Source organism: Corvus moneduloides, chromosome W, assembly GCF_009650955.1.
Source record: "Corvus moneduloides isolate bCorMon1 chromosome W, bCorMon1.pri, whole genome shotgun sequence".
In the NCBI taxonomy this organism is placed as follows: domain Eukaryota; kingdom Metazoa; phylum Chordata; class Aves; order Passeriformes; family Corvidae; genus Corvus; species Corvus moneduloides.
Window position 1 is genome coordinate 21,089,583 of NC_045510.1, and position 17,596 is coordinate 21,107,178.

Sequence of the window (17,596 nt, forward strand, 5' to 3'; positions counted from 1 at the left end):
CTGTCTGAGACTCCCCCTGGTCTTATCAGTGGTCTCTTATCTTTTCTTCCTGCTCTGGTATGCTGACCAAGCTAGATGCATTGTTCCTAACAAACTAATTCTTTGCTTCCCATCCCCCTGATTCAGTCCCCCCTTTTCTAAAGAGTTAGTAAATTCTTTTACTAATACTTAAATTCTTTTCCTAATGAATTTTTTGGTAGGCATCCCTTAATGTTTTTCCATGTGTGTTTGACAAAGTAGTTAGAACTGATAACCTTTTTAGTACTCTATAGTTCCAAATAAGTAACGTGATAGACAGCACGAGGCAGGTACTAACCAAGGTTAATAAGACAATGATGGGGTGACATAACGTATTTAGGATACCAGTTGCGGTAGGTGACCACCCAAAAAGCGAGTTCCACCAGTTATGGCTTGCGTCTTGTTTTACTCTTTGCAAGGTTCTGCTGATTTCTTGTGTGTCATAATGGACGGTGATTAAGGTCTTTTCCCCGTTTCTTTGGATTTCTCTTAAAATCTCCATTAGGTCCTGATGTTTCACTAATTGCTTTACTAATGTTAGGTCCATCCCAATAGGTGTGGGTAGCAATTTATGGTAAATGGTATAGTTAGACCTTATTAATTGATGAGACACGACTGGTGCTAAATATGAAAAGTCACACCCAAGAATCTTGGTAAAATTACAAATACAAAAATTAGAGTGATTCCCGGCAGCTACATTTATATTATTGTCATCTATCATCATAGAAGTGCAGATAGTTCTTAAGCCTACACAGCCTTGACCAATATATACAAGTACAGTTTTTGGTGAAGTGTCTGGGTGGATCTCAAAGTGACAAATGCCTTGTTCGGCATCAAGACATATGTCTCTGGCATCAAGTGTATTACTTTCACAGATAAATCCTTGTTCTCGTGTGATGCAAGATTCTAAATTCACCGTTTGCCTTTTTTTTTTTTTACCATCCGAGCCCATACTCTATGTTCAGAGGGGTAAAAAACTGTCCCTTTATGGTTTAATCCCAATGCAACAATAGGATGAATTACATAAACTGTGGCATTCCGTATCGTAAGCACGAAGGCAGTAGCTATGTTAGTCATTGGGTCATAGGTGAAATTTACCAAGGTCCACCAGGATTGGAGCTTTCTTTCTAATTTAGTAGCATTGTTCCAAACAGCCTCTCGGATTTCAATAGGGAAAACACCTTCATTACCTTCCCTTATGATTAAGGAAGCTGTGGACTCCATCCATAATTAAGCTTTTATGCAGCTAAGGGCTAATGAGACATTGTCTTGAGCTGTGCCAAGTTGTGTTTAATATCAGTTCATGGTCCAGGTCGCTGATTTTTGCTAGGTCTAGGAGTATTTTTGAGACTTGCCACTGGCTGTTTCCTAATGCTAATAGGGAAGATTGTAGGGGCTGTTTTAATTTGGTCAGGTCACTGGTCACCCTGGCCAATTTATTCATCAGTATCTCTGAATCAATCCCATTTATGACTCCCAGTCCTGTTCCCAGCATGCCAGTCAGGTCTCTCCACATTCTGCCTTTGAGGGGTGTTTGCTTCTGCAGCCAGGCCGTCCATCCTTCAAGGGATGTTTGAATTAAAGGGGAGCAGGCTGGTTGGATTTCAGAAATGTTAATTTGCATTAGTAGTTCTACACGCTGAAGAGACCATTCTGGATTAAACAGCAGTAATTGCTGGCCTGTGTTCCTTACTACATAAGGGCCAATCTCATAAACCTTTGGCTCAGATTTAAGTGATGTGACCTGGGTTTGGATCTGATTGCCAGAGTAGATCGTAGTAGGCCTAGCCATGGCATTTATCTGGAATTTGAAGGAGAGCCCATTACTGTCCTGGCCCCAAAGACAAACCACTTCAACGGTCTGTACTAATGTAAAATTATACCAACAATCTGCTTTACTTGAATAACTACAGTTTTCACGGTGTCTGTCTGTAGGAGTAGTTGAGACACTGATTTGGGTTGCTTTTCTATGAGTAGTTCCATTAATCGTTCAGCATCCTATTTTGATTTCCTCTCCTACAGTTCCCTGGCGCTGCCAAGTTCTTTGTTTTTCCCATTCTTGCTTTGTATACACTTGATTTCCGTGCATGACCACAGTCAACAGGTTTAAATTTTTCAAATCAGAATATTTCCCCATGAGTCCAGTAACCTGCATAAAGGCTTGGGACCATATGTCCTCTCTCCTATGAATAACTTCCCAGCTGAAGGTTACAATTATAACTGTGAGAAAAACAATTTTCTGGGTTATACTTGCGTGCCACCCTAACATTTTCATTTTGTTCGGGTAAACTTCAATTTCAGTTCATCATCCCCAGGGGTCACTTTCCAAGGGGTCTCTGGAGCCTTCTTTACTCGGGTATGGTGAATCCAGGCACTCTGTTCTCTGATCTTAATCGCGGTGTAAGTGGTGAGGAGCACCTGGAATGGTCCTTCCCACTGTGGTTCCAGAGTCTTTTCTGTAAGAGACTTAACATATACATAATCTCCAGGCTGAATGTCATGTACAGGACCATCCAAGCCTCGACTTTGAGTTCCAGCCACGTTTTCCAATTTCTCTAAGCTGTTTATCTAAAGCAATCATATAGGTGGTTAGCGTCTCTTCCCCTATTTGGGTAGATATTCCTTTCTGTACCCCATATGGTCTCCCATAGAGTATTTCAAAGGGACTTAACTTTTCCTTAATTCTGGGCTTGGTCCGAATTCGTAACAACGCAAGTGGAAGAGATTGGGGCCAGGGTAGGTTAGCTTCTTGCCCTAATCTCACAATTTGCTGTTTAATCAAATGGTTCATTTTCTCTACTTGGCCACTTGACTGGGGATGGTATGGAGTGTGGAGTTCCCAGTCTATGCCTAAATGTCGGCTGGTTTGTTGTACCACCCTTGAAATAAAATGTGGTCCCCTATCTGAGGATATTGTGGCTGGAACTCCGAAGCGCGGTATTATTTCTTGTAGTAACACCTTGGTTACTTCTTGAGCCTTAGCGGTCCTAGTAGGAAAAGCTTCTGGCCATCCTGAAAAAGTATCTGTTAGCACTAATAAATATCGGTACCCCCCTTTTCTTGGAAGTTCTGTGAAATCAATTTGCCACTGCTGTCCAGGCCCATGGCCTCTCCCAATCTGGCCCATTTTTGGTTTGGGGGTGTTTCTGGGGTTAGTCTGGAGGCAAAGGTTACACTGTCGAGTTACTTGCACAACAGTTTCGTATCAGTTTCTGGCAATAATTTTCCCAATTAAGTAGCTATGTAAGGCATTTGTTCCCCAGTGTGTTTTCTGGTGTTCCTCTCTAACTACGGCCCATAGCAAATGAGAGGGAATAACTACTTTTCCCTCTGCATTGATAGCCCATCCCTCTTGGTTAAATGTTCCCCTTTCATCTTTAATCAATTTCTTGTCTTTTTTATTATATGTTGGCTTACCCTCTAGGGAAAGTTGTCCATCTGGGATCAAGGCTCCAGTTGTTGTTACCTCACCTTTTGCTGCTTTTTTTGCCTCTCTGTCCGCCAGTTCATTTCCTTCTTCCAATTCTGAGCTCACCTTTTGATGCGCCCTTATGTGCATGATTGCTACCTTCTCAGGTAGCTGGACTGCTTCTAACAGCCGCATTATTTCTTGTGCATGTTTGATGTTCTTTCCATGCGAATTTAACAGTCCTCTTTCTTTCCAAATGGCCCCGTGTGCGTGCACAACTCCCAAGGCATACCTTGAGTCTGTATAGATGTTTATTTTCTTTCCTTTTGCCATCTCTAAGGCACAGGTTAGGGCGATTATTTCAGCCTTCTGCGCAGAGGTGTTTGTTGGCAGGGGTCCGGATTCTATCACCTCGCGGCAGGTGGTAACTGCATACCCAGCATGTCGCTTTCCACTGATGACGTAGCTGCTTCCGTCAGTAAACCAGGTCTCTGTGTTGTCTAAAGGGGTATCCTTTAGATCCAGGCGGCTGGAGTAGGTAGCTTCGATAGTCTCCAGGCAATCATGGCGTACCGGTTCCCCTTGATTTCCACTGAGAAAGGAAGCTGGGTTGACAATGTTAGTTACCACTATTTCTACATCATCTTGTTCTACCATGATGGCTTGATATTTCAGGAACCTTTGTGGGGAGAGCCAATGCCCACCTTTCACTTCCAGCACCACGGACACCGTGTGGGACACCAGCACAGTCATTCTCTGGCCCAAGGTGAATTTGCGTGCTTCCTGGATGTTTAGCACGACTGCTGCAACAGCTCTGAGGCACCCAGGCCATCCTTTGGCTGCTGCATCTAGCTGCTTAGAGAAATAGGCAACTGCCTGTCGGTATGGGCCCAGGTCCTGTGCTAGTATTCCCAAGGCAATCCCTTGTTTCTCATGGGAAAATAGAAAGAATGGCTTATTCACGTCTGGAAGTCCTAGAGCTGGAGCTGACATGAGGGCATTCTTCAGCTGGCTGAAGGCCCGCGTGGCCTCCTTTGTCCACTGGAGATCTCTGCTTTCCTTTGTAATGAGTTCATATAGTGGTTTCACGAGCAGCCCGTAATTGTAAATCCACAGTCTGCACCACCCTGTCATCCCCAGAAAAGTCTGTAACTCTTTCACTGTCTGGGGTTTCGGGGTTTGGCATATCGCTTCTTTGCGATCTTGCCCCAAAGTTTGTTGCCCAGCACTGACTTCATAGCCCAGATAGATCACTTTTTGTTTCACCACCTGAGCCTTTTTCTTGGATACCCTGTACCCTTGGAGTCCCAGGAAGTTTAAAAGGCTTACCGTCCAGGCTGTGCAAGCTTCCTCTGTTCGGGTAGCTATTAGGAGATCATCCACGTACTGCAATAGCTTCCCTTCTCCTGGTGGGGCTTCCCAGGACTCTATGTCTTTTGCGAGCTGTTCTCCAAACAGGGTGGGACTGTTCTTAAATCCCTGAGGCAACACCGTCCATGTGAGCTGGGTTTTGCGCCCACTCTTAGGGCTTTCCCATTCGAATGCAAAAATTTTCTGGCTGGCTTCATGGAGAGGGAGGCAAAAGAAGGCATCCTTTAGATCTAAAACGGTAAACCAAGTTAGCTCTGGTGTTAAGCATGTTAGCAGAGTGTAAGGGTTTGCCACCACAGGATAGAGGTCCTCAGTTATCTTGTTAACAGCCTGTAAATCCTGTACCACCCGGTAAGACCCATCAGGTTTACGGACAGGCAGGATAGGAGTATTGAAATCAGACTGGCACTCTTTTAGTAATCCCAACTGCAAGAATTTTTCAATTATCGGGCCAATTCCTTCCCTGTCTTCCCTTTTAAGGGGGTACTGTTTAATTCTAACTGGTTGTCTCCCTTCTTTGAGTTTGATCTGTATTGGGGTTGCATTTTTGGCTCTCCCAGGTACATCTGTGGCCCAGACTCCTGGGAACACTTGGCTCATTATCTCTTCCCTAATTTCCTCTGCAGGGTCTTTGGTTGTTAATATTAGGCTCAGTATTTCTACATACTGTTGGTCATTTACCTCCAGAATAACTTCCCCATTCCTAAAAATAATGGTTGCTTGTAATTGTTCTAATAAATCTCTTCCCAAGAGTGCTTTTGGAGAATTGGGTAAATATAGAAACTTGTGAATACCCCATTGTTTCCCAATTTTATATTTCAATGGCTTACAAAAATAAGCTTTTTCAGATTGGCCAGTTGCTCCATGTACCACAATATAGTCATCCCCCACAGGCATTAAAGCTTTATTTAAAACTGAATATGCTGCCCCCCGTATCCACCAAAAATTCTATTTCTTTTTCTTTGTCCCCTAGCTTCATTATAACCAGTGGATCTGCTAGGGTGGAATCCCCCGGTCCTCTTCAATCTTCTTTCACATGTGCAACCACCCTCCCCCTTCCTCGGTTTCCCTTGTTCTGGTGGTCTTCTTGTCTTCTTTCTGGGCACTCATTTTTCCAATGGCCGGACCTTCCACAAATCGCGCATTGGTCTCTACCTAGCCGAGGTGGGCCTTGTCTGGGAGGTCCTCGTCTGGGGGGTCCTTGTCTAAGTTTTTCTCTATTCCTTTCTTTTACTACTGCTACTAATTTCCTCATCCCTTGCTTGTAACCTTCTTCTCGATTACTGAATACCCTCCAAGCTGCATCTAATAGAGTTTTCAGGTTCCTCCCTTCTGGCCCCTGAAGTTTCTGCAATTTACGTCTGATATCTCCTGTGGATTGTCCTAGAAACAAAGATACCAGCTGTTGTACCTCTACTTCGGTCTCAGGATCCAGCGATGTGTTACGGCGCATTGCATCCCTCAGACGATCCAGGAATTCGGATGGTGACTCAGAAGGACCCTGCCTTATTGCGTACAAAGCTGACCAGTTTAGGGTCTTGGGAATAGCCCTTTCCACCCCTTTTGCTATCCATTCTTGATAACCTTTTAATTTCTTTAATTCAGCTGTTCTATTCGGATTCCAGTGTGGTTCCTGGAGTGGGAAGTAATCTTTTAAATCTAATTGTTGTGTTTTGTAATAGTCCTCTGCCAAGTCTCGAGCTGTTTTCAAAACTAGCTGTCTTTCTGTCTCTGTTAGTCCACCCAATAATAACTGTATATCAGCCCAATCTGGATTATGCTGTTTAATTATAAGTCGCAAGCGCTCAGCAGTACCTGCTGGATCACTTCGGAAATTTTTGACAACGTTATAACATGCATCTAGGTCAGCAGTAGAGAAAGGTACTCTAATTAACATTGTATCCCCATCAGGTGCCACTGCCTCTCTCAGAGGTGCCATCAGTACCTCTTTCCTGGTTCGGGACAAGACAGGACTGCCCGGGGGAGAGGAGGTTGGCGTTGGTGTTCCTTCCGAGTCCGCATCCTCTTCCTGTCTCCTAAGGGGAGGCTTAAGCAAATTGGTTAATTCATCATCATCTTGTCCCTGAGCTGCTGCTTGATAGACTTTGTCTGACCTTGTACGTCTCTGGCCTATACTGCATGATGAACAACACCGCTTAATTCTTCTTTGGCCCTTTTTATTTTCTTTTTCCAGAGCTAACACCATAGGATCACTGGGGGGTTTGATTCCACAATCTCTCTGCCATTCAGGGTGTTTTCGGAGAGAGAAAAATGCGTCAGCGTAGGAAACTTCTTCCCATTTACATTCCCGCCTCAGAAACAGCATTAACTGAAGCAAGGTATTATAATCTAAAGTTCCATTAGATGGCCATTTGGCTTCATTTTCTAATTTATACAGTGGCCACCACTGGGTACAATATTTTATAAGGGTTCTTTTATTTTCTGTGCCTCCAGCTCCTACTATCTCCTTCCAATGTACCAGAATACAGCCGAGCGGGCTTGCTCTGGGGATTTCCTTACTTTGTCTGGTTCCCATCCCATTCAGAGTTTGAGTTTACTCAAATACTGTGCCACCCCCTTCGGGTCACCTGTATAGTGTATAGGTCACTCTTTGTAAGTTCTCCTGTGCCTTCTGCCAAGCCTGCTTTGCTGCCACTTGAAATCCTTTTTTTTTTTTTTTTTCCCCAAAGTCTTTACTATCTCCTCCCAATCTGTTATTGGCACACTATTTTAGGAATGTGATGCTCCTTGCCACACAAAAGTTTCAACACAAAATGTTCCTTGCTTTCCCAACACTCTGGGCACAGATCTCTCGTTTGCCAAATAAATAGAATTATAACATTTCCGACTTCCACAAAATCCGCACTGAGCTAAAATCCACAGCTGGTGTGGGGCTGGAGTTTTCTTACACCCACACACAAAGCAGGGAGTCCTTTCTAGCACTCATGCAGATAGGACATGAACGGAAAGAGTCAGGGCTATGCTTTTACTATATAGCTACTGGGGGGTAACGACCTCCCTCCCCGCTTAGCTGCTGTTGTTTCTATCTTCGTCTCCTAGTTTTATCTCGCTTCCACCCAAATCTTTCTTCACACTCTCTCACAGTTCTTTCCCAATTTTCTTCCCGAACCTCCCAAATCTCAGGTACCAAATGCGACTTCCCACACACAATCTTTAAAATCTCAGGCTCAAAATCAGCTTCAGAGTACCCCTGATAGCACTGAGAACACAGGCTCTGCCGCCTGGCAGAAGAGCAGTACCACCTCCTCTTACAAACTTTACACTGTATTAATACCCATGCAACATGCCACCCTCCCTTTGAATAAAAGGTTCTGATACATCCACAAAAACAAGTTATTCCACGTACTCTTTCAAACTCTAAATTCTCTGCTGCTGGTTGTTCCCAATCAAGAGCCACTAATCTTCCTGCAGAGGTTCCATATATTCCCTCTAAAGGGACTAGTTCGCCTCTCTTCTCTATCCAGTGTCTTATTGGATTTATAAACTCCCATAAATCCAAACTGAACCACTGAGGGGAAGGGGTTCTCCCAGCCACGATTCCAAATTCAACAAGCAAGCACCCCCCCAAACAAATGCCTCAATATCACACTCTCAAACAACACACGGCAACACGCACACTCCCGTTTTACAAACGAATAGGCAACCTAATACACATCCACACACACATAAAAGCAGTCCGACAACAACCAATATCCACACAGACATATAAGCAACACAACAACATTCAAACCAGCTACTAGTAGCAAAAATGTTCACAACACTCGCTTGTAATAGCTTCAGGGTCCCGCTTATATTTTCCCAACACGGTAACAAGTTTCGGTGAGACCCCCCCCCCCCGGAATCACCCGATCCGCTCTCAGGATCACTGGCAGCCACTCTGTCGGTCAGTGATTCCCCCTTGCCGGCTCCGGTAGCTGGTTGCTTGCAAGCCCCACCTTTACCCTCACAGGGACTGCGCTATGCGCGGGACGTCTCCTCGCGGCTTACCAGCAGCCCTGGCCACGCGTACGACTTATAGGCACCCTAAATGCAAAACATACCGTTTATCCGCAATTCCAGGTCGTTGTCTGTCCGCCGCAGTGAGCGAGCCGAGGGGCGGAGATCCTCCAGGAAAGCCCTGGGGCGCGCCTAGGACATCCGCTCCTCAGCCGATCCTGCAGCCGGACAGAGTTTCTCCTGGCTGCCCACCAAAATGATGAGCGGAAAGGACTCCACTACTAAATAAGTAGTAAAGTAGGTATGTTTATTCCAGTGCTAGGACGCACGGGGGATAGCTCCTCCAAAATCATGCGTGCCAACAGCTGCATTCAGCTCGGTATTTATCGGGTTACAAGTTCCATATTCATTAAGTTTCCCAATACATTTATACATATTCATCACCTAGCCCCCCCAGCCTCGCTTCGTATTATAATGAACCCAAAAGTCATTTACATCTGTGTTTCCCTTGCACAGTGTTGTTTGGTGGTTTTGGTAGGGGTCTTCCAAGGGTCTTTTTGATGAAGTCAGGAGTCTTCCTCATCCTGAACTTTTCACCTTTCTTCCCTGCGCATGCTCTTTTATACCCCTGGCCTGAGTTTAAGCTTTGAGACTGGTTTGAGCTAGTTTTGGGTTGAGCGCAGGATGTCTGTCTGAGACTCCCCCTGGTCTTATCAGTGGTCTCTTATCTTTTCTTCCTGCTCTGGTATGCTGACCAAGCTAGATGCATTGTTCCTAACAAACTAATTCTTTGCTTCCCATCCCCCTGATTCAACAGTACCACAAAATTCAAATAATCCTGTTATTCTGAATCATTTTCTCTCATTGCAGTCTGCAGGTGAGAGACAACTGCCGCAGGCAAAAGTCTGGGTGTGGAATTTACTCACTAACCAGTGGGAAGGCCCACATGAGCTTATCGTTTGGGGTCGTGGGTATGCTTGCGTTTCCACAGATACTGGGCTACGGTGGCTGCCTTCAAAATGCGTTCGCCCTGACCTACGGCACCAGAGGCAGAACAGGCAACCTCCAAATTATGACCAGAATGCCAACCATCCAAATGGCGACCAGAATGTAGATCATCAGCCTAATGACTCTTCCGATGATGACCAAGATGTCAACCATGAGGCAGATGGTCCTTCTACAAGCAGAAACTGGGATGGTCCTTCCACAAGCAGAGACTGAACTTTAAATTTCTTGTTATGGAGTCAGATAGTTAAAGCCTTAAGGACATATTTAGAATTAATAACTGATGTAGATTTCTATTTAGGATTAATAGTAAAGTTGTTATCCTATAAAACAAAAAGGGGGAATTGTAGATACAAAAATGCTGTTAGTGAGGATTTTCTTGTTATTTTCTAAGTCTGTGAGAGACTTTTCTCTCTCACAGAAGAGGTAGCAGGGAATGTAAACAACCAAGCCACCTGCAACCTTGAAAAATCTTGTTTATGGTATAGTAGAAAAATATTTTGACAATGGATGTTTTAGGATTTTAGCCAATCACCCCCAAGGGGTGGCTGATCCTTTGTCCAATTCGACTATGAAGAAAAAGTCTATAAAGAGTTTGTAAAATAATTAAATAAATCAATCTTGCTGCACAATTCCTGCCTGCTGGATCTTCTCTCCTCCTCCTCCCTATGGCTGCGGGACACGGTGATATACCATAGGAATCAGGCCTGTGGTAATACGGGAACATTTCATGATTTCATGTACAACATGATTTCACATCTAAAGAAACCGGGCTGTCTGCCTTTTTCTTCTCAGGCAGTGTGTTCCTCTCTCTTCAAGTACAAAAGCAACAAAGTGATTATAGGTAACAGTGGCAAAATACTCTGTGTTACTGTCACAGGGACTCCCGGCTTATTTCACCAGCTCCTGTCTGTTGTTTATTGCTGCCCACTAAAGAAGTGTCACATTTTCTTTGTCTGGTTGGTGAACATCATATCCTGCTTCTACCAGTTCTTTGCATCGCTCTGCCATTCCATACCTTAAATGAGACAAAACCCATTTACTTACCGTTTGTTAAATATCCTCCAGTTTGGAGATAGTCACATCCTAAAGAAAAAACACATCTCAATAAGCATCACCCAGCAGTTCCTACTTGAGCAGATTCCACACTGCATTCAATGGAAAGCTTGTAAAAAGAGCGGGGCTGTGCCTTGAGGAGTAGAAGTTTCTACTTAACAAATCTGTCTGATATGCTTTTGGTTTATTTACAATAGTAGCTGTAAGTGATGTTTCTTCTTCCACTTCAGGCAGAAAATGAAACTGAAGATGTTTCCTCTGTAAAAATGGAAGCTTTGTAACAATGGACCTCCTGCTCCCAGAGGAAATGTGCCATGGCCCTTGGAGAATTGGCAGTCACCACTCACAGGCCACCGGAAAAGGGATAATTGTCATCTCCAGCTCAGCCTCCAAACCAGGGCTGACACACAGGACTCTCGCCATCCCCTCACAATGGGATCCTGGCTGGAAGCATCACAGCTTGGGTCAGGACTTTGGGTATGGACTTGGAGAGGCATTCAGGGCACAAGAGGGTTGGCAGCCCTCAGAAAAGAAAAGAAAAATGAAAGAGCAGGCGCATTTATGAAAACACTTTTTTTTTACCAACCCCTGTTTCGGTAGGTCAGGGCAGTAGACAGAAGGTAGCACAGATTTGTAGCTGGCACCCGGGCCTGTTCCTATAACTAGACTGGTTACTGCACTTTCCATCTCCATCAGTTGTTTTTAGGGTAGAGGAAGATACTTGGGAGGGGCACAATGGGCCCAACACCATGGGAGCAAGTCCAGGATGTCAACAGCTTTCAGTTGTGAATGAGCAGGAAAGCTAAGAGACAAAGTCAGGCTTTTTTCTCATCCTGAAGGTGGAGAAGGGAAAATTCAGAGCTGACAAAAATATACCGTATTGGAGTGCACAAGTGCAGGGAGAACCCTCCCTTGCTGGACAGGAGGTGCTACGAGCATTCAGTGATCCTTTGTTGGCATAGCAAAGTCTCCAGAAGGGAGCTGGGGAGAAATACCACTCCTTCCACCAAGTGTTCTGAAGCTCTGGGCTACACGGTGCAACAAAGTTATCAAGAGTTGCTCTGTTACATAACACAACTCCCGAATGTGAGGTGGGGTTAGAGGCTGGTAACACCAGGGGGGTTCCCTTGGAGTCCCTAGGGATCACTTTCTCTGCCGCTCCTTCCTCTGCCGCGGGGGTCTCCTCACGTTCTTTCCCTGCCCCAGGGTGGGAGGTTGAGCCTGCTGGAGCGTGTCCATCTGTCCTAGAGTCTCTTTTGGCATCTGCGCATCCCTGCACAGCTCCTTTAGATGCTGCTGTTGAAGAAGGGGCAGTCAATAACTAACTCATGTAAGCACAAATTAACTATTGGGAGACAGCAAATGTTAGTTCAGACAGAAGATGTTAATTACAAAACCTAAGAAGCTGAATTCACCCTAATCTTGTCAAGATAGAGGGGACAAGGATTATCTCAGAGACTGCTGAATCATTCCTCAAAGGACTACGCATGCCCAGGGAGAAAGGTGAAAAGTGCACTGTGAGGATGACTACTGGCCTTCATCAGAAAGACCCCCGAGGAAGAAGAGGAGCCTTCCTCAGTGCGACCACCAGGACACACAGCACATGCGTGGCCCATATGCTAATGATATTAATGACTTCTGAGAAATAATTTGTATAACCACGCCTGTCCCAAGGAATGTGATGAATATTCATAATTTAACCCATAATACTGTGTTGTAGGGAGCACCGGTGTGTGTGTTTGGAGGAGCGATCCCCACACACCCAGCGCTCCGAGTAAAGCAAATACCCACTTCTCTGACTCTGTCTCTGAAGTGTGTCCTGGCCCGGTTGCAGCGCAATTCATCTGGCACCCCGAGATGGGACCCTCTCTGCCCGGCTGCCGGATCCAGGGGTAAGCAGACCTCCCAGTCACGACCCTGAATTTTCAGGGGGAGCTCAGCTGTCCTTTGGCTCACGGTGGGGGCAGACAAGGACCATCTGCACCAAATTAAGGTATTTGCTATTCCTTTTAAACACAGAAATACCTGCAGGTCCAGGGTTCGAGTCCCTGAGGGTAGGTTGAAAGTCCCGAGGAAGACTGGGTCTCCCAAAATTAATCCTGGGCAAGAGGAAAAGTACTTTTAAGGGGTTGGACCCCGACTTTTAAAGGGGTTGGACCCCCAGGGGTTGGACCCCACTGTGAAAGGTACCTTTAAGGGGTTGGACCCCACTGTCATGTGCTATTGTACTGCTATTTTTCTTTTGTCTGTTGCTATTCTGCTGCTGTGTGAGTGAGAGTGGATGAGACGTGCTGTCAATGTACGAAGCGAGTGGAGGGCTCTATCTGCGGTTCCGTACCCTGGCGACGGGCTCGGCCAGAGAAAAGCGAAGTTTGGCAAAGAGTGAATGAGTATAAATCATATAAACTGTTGGTTTGGAACTCAACCTTACTGTCCGAAGGGGGGCGGATTTTAGAGGAGAAAGGTTTTAGTTACTGAATTGAGAACACCCAGGCCCCAACGCTTTTCTAATATAGCCCCAGCTAATTTCCCTTTTAAAATCCCGTGCCTAGCGTGGAAACAGTTGTGAAGCTTGGGTTTGGTTTGTTTTGTTCTGTTTTGTTTTGCTTTGTTTTTGTTTTGTGCATGTATTAGAAAATGGTGTTGTCTATTAGAAAGAGTGAACAGTGTCCAGGTTGCTGGAGGAAAGAGCTTGGTATTAGACAAGAGTGGCAGAGCATGGCTTTGTGGAAAGAAGGAGTTGGTTCTCTGGTTGTGGGGGTTTTTGGCCGTGGAGAGAGAAAAGAGGGGGAGAAAGGACGAAAGGGGCAATGGGATCATCAGAAAGTAAGGAAATAACCCAGAAAAGTCTGCTAGGATGCGTGCTGGCACATTGGAAAGAGCTGGGGGGAGTCCCTGGAGGGAATATGAAAAAGACCACCCTAATTAAATATTGTAACCAGTGGTGGCCACTCTACAGAATGGATGATGGTGAAAAATGGCCAGAGAATGGCTCTTTAAGATATAACACTATATTGCAATTAATGTTATTTTTAAGGAGGGAAAATAAATGGGATGTATTCTCCTATGCAGATTGGTTTTTTACCTTAAGACGCAAACCAGAGTGGCAGAAACAATGTGGCATCAATCTGGCACCACAGGACTCTATGGTCCTCCTCCTAGAAAAGGAGGAAAAAGGAAAAAACTGCATGAAGAGGTGTTGCTCATCATGCAGTATTGGGCAAAGATGTTAAAGCTCAAAGCTGAGAGAGACCAGGATCCCTTGGAAACCCAGGAGTTAATGGGGCGCAGTGGTGGCACCCTAACATCGGGAGCAATGTCCCCAGCGCCCCAAACATCCTCAGAGGATAGTGGGGATGAAGGAACAAGTGAGACTGGCTCAGGAATATCATCTAGAACTAGGAGCAAGACCCCTGTAGAGAAGAAGCTCATAGCACCACTTAGACAAGTGGTGGGGCCAGATGGGGGAATAACAAAAGTTAAAACACCATTTACAGCTTTGGATTTAGATACCTAGAGGGAGGCAGCCAGAATGCATAGAGAAGACCCTGAAAAGGTAGAAAAGAGGTTTGAATTGGTTGTTAGAAATCAAGATATTGATTGGGAGGATATAGACCTCGTGCTGTCAGAATTAACTGAGACAGAAAAAGCTGCTGTAGTATCCACAGCAAGAACACACGTGCAGGGACAGATAACTGCTGGGACATTGCATGGAAATGTAGATAACATTTTTCCTACAGGAGATCCACACTGGGACCCCAATGATCCACAAACATACCCGTTCTTAGTTCGATACAGGAAATTAGTACACTGGGGGCTTCTAAATGCTATACCTAAAACAGTTACCTGGTCATTGTTATTCAGTATTCACCAAGAAACCACTGAATCCCCAGGTGCATTTACAGAAAAATTAAGGGATAATATGAGAAGACACACTACACTAGACCCAGCTTCTGAAATTGGGCAGCAACAGTTAATATCCTTATTGATGGGGCAATCAGCACCAGATATACGTAGAAAACTGCAAAAGATTAAGGAACCAGATAACCGAAACTTAGAGAAACTTCTGGCAGTGGCATGGGAAGTTTATAAAAACAGGGCACAGCCCCACACAGTTGAAGTGGCCCAGGTCAGGGGATTGGGATTCCCCAGGGGCGGGAGAAGGCCCCCACCCAGAGAACAACGGCAGCAACGCCCAGGCTCAGACCAATGTTTGTTATGCGGTCAGCCCAGGCACTGGAAACGAGATTGTCCTATGAACCGTGCCGCGACCCCAGTGCCACAATCATCAGCGCCACCGGGACCAGTGACTGTAGCACAGATGTACCAGGAGTGACAGGCACCGGCGGGTCCCTCCCTAGCTGACCCGCTGGTCAAAGTTAAGCTAGGGGAACGGGAGGTGGAGTTTTTGGTGGATACTGGAGCCACATTCTCAGTCCTGAATCAGACTTTGAGTCCTGTAAGTAATGAAGTTGTTGGGGCTACAGGGAAAACTGAGAAAGCCTATTTTTTGAGACCCTTAAAATTTACATTAGGCAAAAGGATGGGACTATACCAATTTCTATATCTTCCAAACTCACCTAAACCCCTGCTAGGCAGAGATCTATTAACCTGGTTACAAGCAAAAATAGAACTCACAGGGCGAGGAATAAGACTACAGGTTCCTGAAGAAAAATTAATTTTGGCCTTAAGTTTAGCAAATATCCTTGAAAAAGAAGGAATACCCATAGATTATGAGATAAGAGATCAAGTAATCCCACTAGTATGGGATGCCAAAATCCCGGGAAGATCAAAATGAGCTTCCCCAGTGGTTATTGAATTATTAGAAGGGGCACAGCCGGTGTCAGTCAGACAATATCCACTAAGGCATGAAGCACGGGTGGGTATAGAACCAATAATTGCAAAATTTATTGATCAAAGGTTGCTGAGAGAGTGTAGGTCCCTCTACAACACCCCAATTCTACCAGTACAAAAGCCAAATGGAAGTTAGCGGTTAGTTCAGGACCTGAGAGCAATAAATGCAATAACAAAAACACTGCATCCCACAGTAGCCAATCCTTATACTTTACTTACAAAATTACAAAGTGATTCGGTGTGGTTTTCAGTTTTAGATTTAAAAGATGCTTTCTTTTGTCTGCCATTAGATAAAGAGAGTCAGGAAATTTTTGCCTTTGAAAGGGAAAACCCCAAAACAGGGAGAAAGAGTCAGCTCACATGGACTGTATTGCCACAAGGATTCAAAAATAGCCCCACGATATTTGGAGGTCAATTATCCCAAGAACTGGAAGCCTGGACACCACCACTTGGAGAAGGTACATTTCTGCAGTACGTTGATGACCTACTGATAGCAACAAGGACCCGTGAAGACTGCAAGAACTGGACTGTAAGTCTTTTAAATTTTCTAAGTGGATATAGAGTCTCTCCTGAAAAGGCTCAGCTAGTCCTCCAGAAAGTTACATATCTGGGGTATGAACTGGCAGGAGGGGAGAGAGCCTTGGGAGACAACAGGAAGGAGGCAATTTGTCAAATGCCCCTATTACCGCAGGCCTGATTCCTACGGTATATCACCGTGTCCCGCAGCCATAGGGAGGAGGAGGAGAGAAGATCCAGCAGGCAGGAATTGTGCAGCAAGATTGATTCATTTAATTATTTTACAAACTCTTTATAGACTTTTTTCTTCATAGTCTAATTGGACAAAGGACCAGCCACCTCTTGGGGGTGATTGGCCAAAATCCTAAAACATCCATTATCAAAATATTTTCTACTATACCATAAACAAGACTTTTCAAGGTTGCAGGTGGCTTGGTTGTTTACATTCCCTGCTACCTCTTCTGTGAGAGAGAAAAGTCTCTCACAGACTTAGAAAATAACAAGAAAATCCTCACTAACAGCATTTTTGTACCTACATGCCCCAGCCAACTACAACCAAAGAACTGAGAACTTTTCTGGGAATGACAGGATGGTATAGATTATGAATCTACAACTATGGACTCATTGTGAAACCTTTATACCAACTCCTAAAAGAGACTGGGGGAACTCACCTATGCTGGACACCAGAGACTAATAATGCATTGGTAACTCTGAAACGTGAGTTAATGCAAGCTCCGGCACTGGGCATACTGGATGTCACTAAACCTTTTCTGTTGTTCTCACATGAGAGACAAGGACTGGCGCTGGGACTTTTGGCACAGAAGCTGGGACCATACAGAAGGCCAGTGGCTTATTTCTCCAAGCAGCTGGACGTGGTCAGCCAAGGATGGCCCTCCTGCCTGCGTGCAGTGGCAGCTGTGATCCTGAACAGAGAAGAAGCCCGCAAGTTCGCACTGGGCCAGCAGATAACTGTTTTTGTCTCTCACACAGTGTCAGCAGTGCTCACACAGAAAGGAAATCACTGGTTAACCCCATCTCGCTTTCTCAAACACCAAGCTGTCCTAGCAGAATTGGAGGATGTGAGTATCCAAGTAACCAACGTTTTAAACCCAGCAGCTTACCTCCAGGGCAAGGCTACTGAGGACCCCGTACAGCATGACTGCATTGAAACCATGGAGGCAGTTTACTCCAGCCGCCCAGACCTAAAGGACTCTCCACTAGAAAATGCAGACAACTGGTTCACCGATGGGAGCAGTTATGTCAAGAATGGTAAGCAGCTCGCTGGGTATGCAGTTACAACCACAGACGCTGTCATTGAGGCAAAACCGTTACCTGTGGGGACATCAGCTCAAAAGGCTGAGATAATAGCCCTAACTCAAGCCATGGCATTGGCCGAAGGAAAACCTATCA

The 17,596-nt window shown here is 45.2% G+C and overlaps 1 long non-coding RNA gene across 1 annotated transcript; it reads left to right on the top strand.

Moving 5' to 3' along the window:
* The first annotated feature begins 14,377 nt into the window (after window positions 1–14,377).
* On the top strand, window positions 14,378–17,091 carry LOC116437419. Its single transcript, XR_004237288.1, has 3 exons — window positions 14,378–14,495; window positions 16,126–16,128; window positions 16,785–17,091. It is a non-coding gene; the product is annotated as an uncharacterized LOC116437419 (long non-coding RNA).
* Window positions 17,092–17,596: the final 505 nt, after the last annotated feature.